The sequence below is a fragment of the Mus caroli genome, chromosome 1 (genome assembly GCF_900094665.2).
Source record: "Mus caroli chromosome 1, CAROLI_EIJ_v1.1, whole genome shotgun sequence".
NCBI lineage: Eukaryota > Metazoa > Chordata > Mammalia > Rodentia > Muridae > Mus > Mus caroli.
This window is the reverse complement of record NC_034570.1, coordinates 77460871-77470752: the sequence shown is the minus strand read 5'-3', so window position 1 is coordinate 77470752 and position 9882 is coordinate 77460871. Positions and strand designations below refer to the sequence as shown.

General features: G+C 42.3%; 1 protein-coding gene across 1 annotated transcript in view; it reads left to right on the top strand.

The window, feature by feature from the left end:
- Dner (delta/notch like EGF repeat containing) overlaps nt 1-9882 on the top strand; it is a 301982-nt gene that overhangs the window by 282276 nt on the left and 9824 nt on the right. The gene's annotated exons all lie outside the window — the stretch shown is intronic.

The window sequence follows — 9882 nt, the reverse complement described above, 5'->3', positions numbered from 1 at the left end:
AAGAAGAAGAAGAAGAAGAAGAAGAAGAAGAAGAAGAAGAAGAAGAAGAAGAAGAAGAAGAAGAAGAAGAAGAAGAAGAAGAAGAAGAAAGCTGACAAATATTCCCCCATTGAAAGGTATTTTCTCACTTAAACAGGGCAGTAAAACTTCATCTGATCCAACCAGGTGCCTGGAGGAGTGCTGCCTCACAATTCCAGATGATTCTTTTCATAGGACTAGTGTTCTAAGAGTACTTCTTCCTGGATGCTCGCATAGCTGACGGTGGTCTTTGATGCATAAGAGTAACTTGGGCTGGAGAGATGGCTCAGTCAGTAAAGTGTTTTCAGGATGAGTATGAAGATCAGAGTTTAGATCCTTATTGCCTACATCAAAAGCCATGTGTAGTGGCATGTATTTATAATCCTAATGCTTTGAAGGCAGACACAATGAAGATCCTTGAGGTTTGCTGGCCAGTTAACTTAGCCAAATCCATGACCCACATGTCCCAATCAGAAACTCTGTCTCAAAAACAAACAAACAAACAAACAAACAAACAAAACTCCAACAAAACCATATTAAACTGGGTGGCCTCCTGAGGGACGACACCTGAGGCTGAGTATCCCTGGTCAAGTTATAGTCCTGCCTATCTTTGACCTAACTGTTTCAACTCCAGTTGGTTCTATAAAGTGGTCTGACAAAAATCTCAAAACTGTTCTCAATCTTTTCTTGATAGACAAGTTCTTCTTCTGGCCATACCAGGGCTTTGGGCATTCTGTTCCAGAAAGAGATTCCTGGGGAAATTACAATTCCTTGGAGTCCACTGTTTTTAATAGTATGATAGCTAAAAGAAAAGACACAGTATCTCTCTTTAGAGGGTTATCTTTCATGCAAGAATGGTTACAGTTTGTTTTTAGACATCCATCTTGCAGAATTTGATATGAAAATTCCTAAAATATGCCTGTGCCTGAGACGACTATTATAAACAGAATAAAATGAAGAGCCAAGATAGTGTTTGGTAACCATGCATAAATACCTCATCATAACATCTTGGCTTTAGTTACTCTTGAAAGGGTTGGCACACATGACTCCATTTTTGTTGGCTATAAGAGATGATCTTATTACACAGTTCAGACTAAGAAGTTCACAATCTTCCTGCTTCAACCTCTTGGGTAATATTTGCTCAGCATGACATTATTTCCATCCTGATAAATTCCTCTCTTATCTCTGAACAACCTTTCATGAAGACATACCCTCAAACATCAGAAGATGAGTCTGTTTGTGACCACTCCCTAAATTTGTAAGATGTTTGAAGTTTTTATTTTTGTCGTGATGTAGATGTATTATTCTACAAAGAACCTAAATTTTATTTCAAGAGTAGAGGCTGAAATAATATATAAGGAACCTCTTGTGTAGGTCTTCTATGTGCTGACGCTAACTGTTGCTACCTCCTTTGTATGTTAAACATATTTATGTCCCTCTTTATTACACAAGTCTTCTAAGACACAAATTCAGGAGATGCTCTTCTCTGATCATGTCCATTTGGTTCTAGGGACTTTATATCTGAATGTCTGAGTCTTTCATAGACATGGGAAAATATCTGCTATAATTTTGTTGACTACCTTTTCTAAGCTCATAGTGGTCATCTCAACTCCTTCAGTCCATGGTCTTAGGTTTGGTCTCTTGAGCGAATCCTCCAGTTCCTAGATGTGTGGTCATGCTCTTTTAATTAATTCCTTTTTTGTTAGAGATGTTTGATTGAAGTGTTTCATTAGCCTTGTCTCCTACCCCTTAGAATATTTCTTCCTGCTTGATTGTGGCTATTGGTCATGCATTTCTTGTGTTTTTACATTTTATTCCTTGAGGATTTTTGTTTCCAACATTTCCATTTGTTTATTTATTTTTCAGAATCTCAATTTTCTTGCTGGGACTTTCTTCTGTGTTCCCAGCTTTCTTCATGCTCATTGTTGATTTTCTCATTTATTTCCCTCCCCTCCTTTCCTTAATACTGATTTTTCTCTCCAGGTCCTGGACTGGACTTCTCCAGTTGTTCATATCTTTTCACATACCACTGATCATTCTTACCAGAAATATTTTGAACCATCACCTGGTACTTTAGCCACTTAAGTGAATCCAGTGGTAGCAGAGTTCAGATCATTTGGAGCAGTCATGTTGCCTTGCTTTCTCGTGTTCCTTATACTTCTGTGTTGTAATTTGTACATCTATTAATTTGGATATTTCTTCTCTGTGTGGGTGATATGTTGTCCTTTTTATTGAATAGCCTACTCTGGAAGACTCTATCTCCAGTCTAACTAGGCAGGAAGAAAACAAACTGCTTTTAGAAACAACTATATCACACTATATAACAATATAGAAATAGACTCAAAAGTCAAATACCACCCATCAATCTATCACCAATAACTATAAAACTGAAAAAGACAAAGGCACTGTAGAATATGGCATGAAACTAAATATCATTTGTAGTAAAGAAGGGTGAAATAGTGAATGAATGAGTTAAGGGAACGAGTCATAGAAAGGGTAGAAAAGGGGGAGAGAAGCAATATTAAATAAACAGATGGAGAAACAAAGGGGTGGGTAAACGACGCTGCAGAGAGGACCAAGGGAAAAATAAAGAAAAGAAAAATAAGTGATTTCTCATTCATGACAAAGTTAAAAAGAAGATAAGGAAGATTAAAAGGGGAGTAAAAAATTAAAACATGAGAGTATTAAAAGGAAGAAAGTTGGAATACTATTTAATATAGAAAGAAATGAAAAAAAGAGGAAACAGGCTGAAGATAGAGAAAAATAGAAAGAAAAGAAAGAAAATGCCTCTATATGGACAAGTTTATAGACACAATTAGATGAAGATATGGAGGGGAATAACAAATAAAAAACTCTTAAAAATACAACAAAATGAATCTCATCTAAATGCTCACATTGTAATGGGGGTGGGGGTGGGGAGTTGGCTCAGTTCTTAAGAACAGTGGATGCTCTTTCAGAGGACCAAGGTGGTTTTGTTCCCAGGACCCACATGCCAGTTCACAAAAGTCTATAGCTCCAGTTATAGGGAATCTGAATCCTATTTTGGCTTCCATGAGCACTATATGCATGTGGTACACATACACACATGCACACACAATACCTGCACACATCTCCCTAGAGTTTCTATAGCTGGGATAAAACACAATGACCAAAAAGCAAGTTGGGGAGAAAAAGTTTATTTGGCTTACACCTCCATATGCTATTTATTATTGAAGGCAGTCAGGACAGGAACTCACACATAGGAATCAGGATGTAGGATCTGATATCGAGGTCATGGAGGAGTGCTGCTTACTGACTTTACCTTGCTTGCTCAGCCTGCTTTCTTGTAGAACCCAGGATGTCCAGGGATGTCACCACTCACAAAGGGCTAGGCCCTCTCCCACTGATCACTAATTGAGAAAATGCCCTATAGCTGGAGCTCATGCAGGCATTTCCTCAACTGAGGCTCCTTCTTCTCTGATGACTCTAGCTTGTGTCAGGTTGACACAAAACCAGCCAGCACAACACATAAAATAAAAATCTCAAAACGGGGGCATCACAAGGGTTACCAAGAAAGGACAAAAAGATAATGTGTTGGGCTAGCTTATTTCTTGGACCTTAAAATGTTTAAAGTGACAGTTACATGCGTGGGGATGGGTGTCAGTTAAATTATGGGCTCTTTAGGGAGTCCGTTTGATATCTGAAGATCACTCTTCATGGAAGCAATTTTCCTTTTTTTGTGTAGCAGGGACCTTTCTCTGTTGGCCCTATTCAGCTTTCCATTCTGTCGGCTGGGCACTAAGTTTCTCAAAAACCCTTAGGTCGCAAGGTGGCTTAGGTTTTAGCTGGAGATGCTCCCCAAGTGCTTAGGAATGTGGGAAGCAGCCACAGCACCAAGATTGATACAGGCAGAAGTCCATCTTTGTGTTTTAAGGACCTCCTGAGTATGAATCACCCTGCTGGAGGAATGTGGTGTGGGAATCGTGTTGACCCCTGGAACTTTAGAGTTCGCAGACTTAAGAGCTGTGGAGGACAGATGTGTGGCTTTAGGATTTGATCAACTCACTGGCCTTGGTTTAGCATCATCAAACCCAGGTCTTTGCTCAGTGGATGGACTCTGTACACAGCCAAAGGCAGGGCTGTCTCTCCATATGCACTTCCCAGACTTAGCGAAGCCCCCTTTACCCCTCTTCTTTAGTTGTCATAATCTGCTCTTCTGTTCCCCCAGAACAGAAAGATCTCCAGGTCTTCCTTGCCCAGGGGCAATGGCAGGTCAGAGCAAGACTCCCTGATCTGTGGATATTCTCTGATCTCAGCACCCCACTGTAGCTCAGTTTGTTTGTTTCAACTATTATTGTATGTGTATGCATGCACTGTCTGCATGTACCCAACATAGGTGGAACTCTTAATAAACGCCAGCCTAAAATTAACAACCAAAATAGTGACTTTCACAGCAAGCACAGTTTTCTGCCAACCCCTGTCACTGGGTGCTTTAATGACATCTCCAATTTACTCCTTATAAATCGGAGTTCTGGATCTCCTGCTTGCTCTTTCTTGGTCACTCTAAGGTCACCCCTACTTAGCTGCAGCACCTCATGCATCCAGTGACACAAGCCATGAAAAAGAGAGATTTCATTCTCTCCCTGTCAAGTCCCTCCTACCACATCTAATCCATCCCTGATGTCATACCCATTTGCTGCTCAGTGATTCATACTGTCCTCACTACCCCAGGCCAAGCTACTATCTGCTCTGCCCCATACTGGAGTATCCCCTGAAATGGCTTGTATACTCAGCCTTACAACAGTGTTTCTCAACCTTCCTAGTGCTTCGGCCATTTAATATAGTTCCTCATGTTGTAGTGATCTCCCAACCATAAAATTAGTTTCATTGCTACTTCATAATTGTAATTTTGCTAATGTTATGAATCATAATGTAAATATTTGATATTCAGGATATCTGACATGCCCAGTATTATTAAAATAAGAAATCCATCAAGACCCAAGGCTCTGCTAGTTGCTTCAAAAGCCTCAGCGACCTGCCCCTGGGAGATGCCTCTCCCTTCACTGGACCTGTCTGCCTCAGTCTCCTCACACTGGCATCTGTTGGTCTTATGTCCTGCTCTTCTGCTACAGGCCTGAGCTCATTATGCTGTTTTGCCTAGGGTAGTCTTCCCTCTGCTCTCCCTCACCCCTGCTTTATGTTGAGTGGCCACCACTGTGCAAGCTCTCTTGACTCAGTTAAATGATCACCCTGTCCCCTCCCCTGTTTCAGTGCAGCTGTTGTTGCCTTGGCACACCTGTACTTTCACGATTCAGTGACATTCTGCTGATGCTAGTATCTGTCTAAAGACCCAAGCTTCCAAGAACTCACTTCTCCCCAACTTTCTCCTTCATGCACATCGTAGGCACTCAAATCATAGGTGTACTGCAAATTGTTCTTTATAAAGTAGTATGTTCCCCTTTTGTCTTAGTGTTCCATTGCTGTGGCAAGCCACCATGACCGTAGCAAATCAGTTAATTGGGGTTGGCTTGCAATTTCAGAGGTTCAGTCCATTATCATCACGAAGGGGAAGTGTAGCGGCATGCAGACAGACATGATGTTGGATAAGCAATAGAGAGTTCTGTCTCCAGGTCTGCAGGCAGCAGGAAGAGAGCAACTCTGGTTCTGGCTTGAGCATCTGAAACCTTCAAGTCCAGCCCCCAGTGACACTCTTCCTCTAACAGGGCCACATCTCCTAATCCTTTCAAGTAGTGCCAGTCCCTATGAGCCATCTTCATTCAAATCAGATCCATTAACTGTCTGAACCCAGATGTCCCTCAACAGAGGAACGAATACAGAAAATGTGGTACATTTACATAATGGAGTACTACTCAGCTATTAAAAACAATGAATTTATGAAATTCTTAGGCAAATGGATGTATCTGGAGGATATATCATCCTGAGTGAGGTAACCCAATCACAAAAGAAGTCACTTGATATGCACTCACTGATGAGTGGATATTAGCCCAGAAACTTAGTATACCCAAGATACAATTTGCAAAACACAAGAAAATCAAGAAGAAGGAAGACCAACCTGTGGATACTTCGTCCCTCCTTAGAATGGGGAACAAAATACCCATGGAAGGAGTTACAGAGACAAAGTTTGGAGCTGAGGTGAAAGGATGGACCATCTAGAGACTGCCCCACCTGGGGATCCATCTCATAATCAGTCATCAAAACCAGACACCATTGCATACGTCAGCAAGATTTTGCTGAAAGGACCCTGATATAGCTTTCTCTTGTGAGGCTATACCAGTGCCTGGCAAATACAGAAGTGGATTCTCACAGTCATCTAGTGGATGGAACANAGGGCCCCCAATGGAGGAGCTAGAGAAAGTACCCAAGAAGCTGAAGGGGTCTGCAAGCCTATAGGTGGAACAACAATATGAACTAACCAGTACCCCCAGAGCTCGTGTCTCTAGCTGTATATGTAGCAGAAGATGGCCTAGTTGGCCATCATTGGGAAGAGAGGCCCCTTGGTCTTGCAAACTTTATATGCCCCAGTACAGGGGAATGCCAGGGCCAAGAAGTGGGAGTGAGTGGGTAGGGGAGCAGGGCATGTGGAGGGTATAGGGAACTTTCGGGATAGCATTTGAAATGTAAATTAAGAAAATATCTAATAAAAAAGTTAAAAAAACCAAAAAACAAAAAAAAAACAATAGCTGCCAATTTTTTCTCAGGCTAATTGATGCTTTTATTGGACAGCTTACCTTCTGCTATGGAAAACATGACACAATTTTATATTTTACCTTGTGGTTGTAGGCAGTCCATAGCCTTAAGAATTGTTTACTTTAATAATTTAATAATGACATCATCACAAACATGCTCCTTTTAGCTGAGTAAATTAGCCAGTCTTGCTGTGTTCACCAAGATAAATGATAAAATAGAGATGGACAATTTACTTTAGAATAAATTATGCAAATCAGTTGAAGTCTAATTTGGATAGATTTGGTTTTGTTACCAGCTTGCCTGTTTCACCGTGAACAGCTTCTCTGCCTCGCTCCCAGCAGTCCCAACATGTTCAATGTAAAAGCCCTTCAGAAAGCACAGAACTTCAGAAAAATTTAAACAGAAATGCAAATGTTCCTTGAGACTTACAAGTGGGACATTTATGAAATTTTCCCCCAAACAGCTCTTGAGCTGGCATTCCTGGTCGCACACCTGCTGGGGCCCATGAGATAATCCCATTCAGTGTGCTCAGGTTTAAGATTTCTTCTCCAAGCTGGGCTGTAGCCAACCCAGTAAATGATTCATGCAACGGGACTCTGGGGATGTGGAAAATCGTTGTCTTACGCTGATGGAGCCTGGATGGAGGATGGCATTTGCAGCCACCTGGCAAGAGAGGGTACACTGACTGCCTTTCAGAGAGTGTTAAGAGTGTTAGATTACACAGATCCAGGCTGACTACTAAACCAATTAGCTTGCAAAGCAGCCACCTTCACTTCTGTCAGGAACATTTCAGAAGCCAGGAAGGATGAATTTAGCTTCATGAGGGCATGGGATGAAACAAAACAGGTTTGTTTGTTTGTTGTTGTTGTTTGGTAAGAAATTGTGATAGATTTCTCCTTAAATGTCTAAATACCTTGGAATGGAAATACTGGTGCAAATGGAGGGACGTGCAAACTGTGGGCAACTCATCCTACATGGAACAGCACCGTGTGACCATATATTGAGGTACAGTGCTCTTCTCACAGTAGTTCTCATGTGTGTATACACAATCAAGATGATGTACATGTTTTAAGTATACAGAACATGAGTAAAACTCAGAAGCCCATCAAGAACTCCTGTGAGGATTATGGAGATGGCTCTGTGGATAAAGTTACCTGCTACCAAGGATGAGTGTCATCTCCAGGATGCACATGGTTGAAGGAGAAAACTGACACCATGCTGGAAATTGTCCTTTGATCTCTATACATGTGCTGTGACGTATGTGTCTGTGTGTGTGTGTCTGTGTGTGTGTATGCACTTGTACTTATGGACACACACACACACACATACACACACACACACACGTTTCTGTCCATCAGGTCTGAGCACTCTGTGATGAGTTGGAGTGAAAACCACCCTGGCCACCCTCGTGTTGATGCTAAATGGATGATAAAACACGTTCTGTTGAGCCTTGGACTCCTGCCTGCTGCTGAAGTTTGAAGCGAATGAATGCTATAATACTTGGAAACCAAGTGAACCACACTTACTTTTCCTGCCAGAAAACAGAGTAGTCTCTCCAAGGAGGCAGTAGCTCCTGCCAAAAAAGAAAAAAAAAAGGGCTCCTGACTTGGGGACAAAACCTCAGTTCTGGTTTCACAAAACACCTTTTGCCATCTGTGGTGACGATTGCTTTGCAGCAGTGTGTTATGTTGCTCCCCTTGTCTCTGGGTCAGCTTGGCTGAGGAGTGAGCACAATAAGGATCAGGAAGCTTTCTAAATTCCCTCTGCTACCTTAGCAGCTAGGCAGGCAGTCTTGGATGAGAATGTCAAACCAGCTGTCACAGGTCTCTATGAGATATTTAGGGAATCCAGTGATCTGGCTGCACATTCTTTATTTACCCCATATCTTCAGGCATTCTAGAAGTGTTCAGACCAGAAACAGGGCCTACTTCTCTGTTAGGCCGCTAGGGAATGTTTCTGCAGGCTGGCCCCTTGTCTGCCTCACCACTTGTCCTCTCCCCCAGGGTATCCTTTTCAGGGTCAAGAATAGTCAATTCTGAGTCCATGATCACTGAGGGTGTAGCTGAGTGTGTGATGGTGCTTTCACATAACCAGGATGCTGAGAGGTGTCTGGAGGTGTGTTTTAGTTCCCACTGTTCTCTGATTCCCAGATCTAGACACCAGGAAAGTGATGACCCCACAGGGTAATGGTGGTAGCCATGTGTTATGACTACAATAGAGAAAGTCCAGCTCCTTTTGATGTGCAGTTTTTTTCCACATCCTGTTTGTGTTAGCTGGACATTTCCATTTGTATGCAGGTCCACTGACCTTTGTCTGACATTACCAGCCAATGCCAACCCCAGAGGTGATATCTAGTCTTTCCATTTTTGTCCCTGTTAATAGAGGCTGGTGGAAGGTCAAGGGCAGCCAATGCTCTATCATCTCTGCCCAGAGCATCTGCCTCACAGGACAGTGAGCTTGCCCCACCCACTTCCTTCTCCAAGCATCTCAGCTTTTCTTCCTGAAGGACCCCCAGCAAGTGCCTTTTCTCATTTTACCTTTTCAGTTTTCCAGCTTATGCTCAAAACAGACAAGCAGGGTACTCATTGGTGCTTCCCTGCAGCAATGGAGAACAGAGGCTCAGGAGATGGAGTTGGGGTTAAAGTGAACTGGTGTGATCCGATGGTCCACATGCTCTTTCGACTGCTGTGTGGAGGTTCTCATCTGGGCGTTTATACCAATAATGTATTGTTTATTTCTTGAAGGCAGAAAGAATAGGTCATTGTTATTAAAATGGTTGAAAAGTATACAGAAGACACTGGGATCACTTATAATCCTGCCTTCTAGAGGCTACCATTATAGGGGCATGCTGTGGACACAGACCTCAGCTCCTGTTTTGCCTCCACTAAAGGGATATCAGTTGCCTAGGCTGCCTCTCTTGAGGGGCTAAAGGGCTAGGAATTATACACGTTCTGGTAGTTATGGCTAAATGAGTTGTTCCTAAAGATCTTAGCCCAACTACTAAGATCAAAAATTCAGGTGACAGCAGATGCTGGTGAGGATGTGAAAAAAGAGGAACACTCCTCCATTGTTGGTGGTATTGCAAGCTTGTACAACCACTCTGGAAATCAGTCTGGCGGTTCCTCAGAAAATTGGACATAGTACTACCGGAGGATCCAGCAATACCTCTCCTGGGCA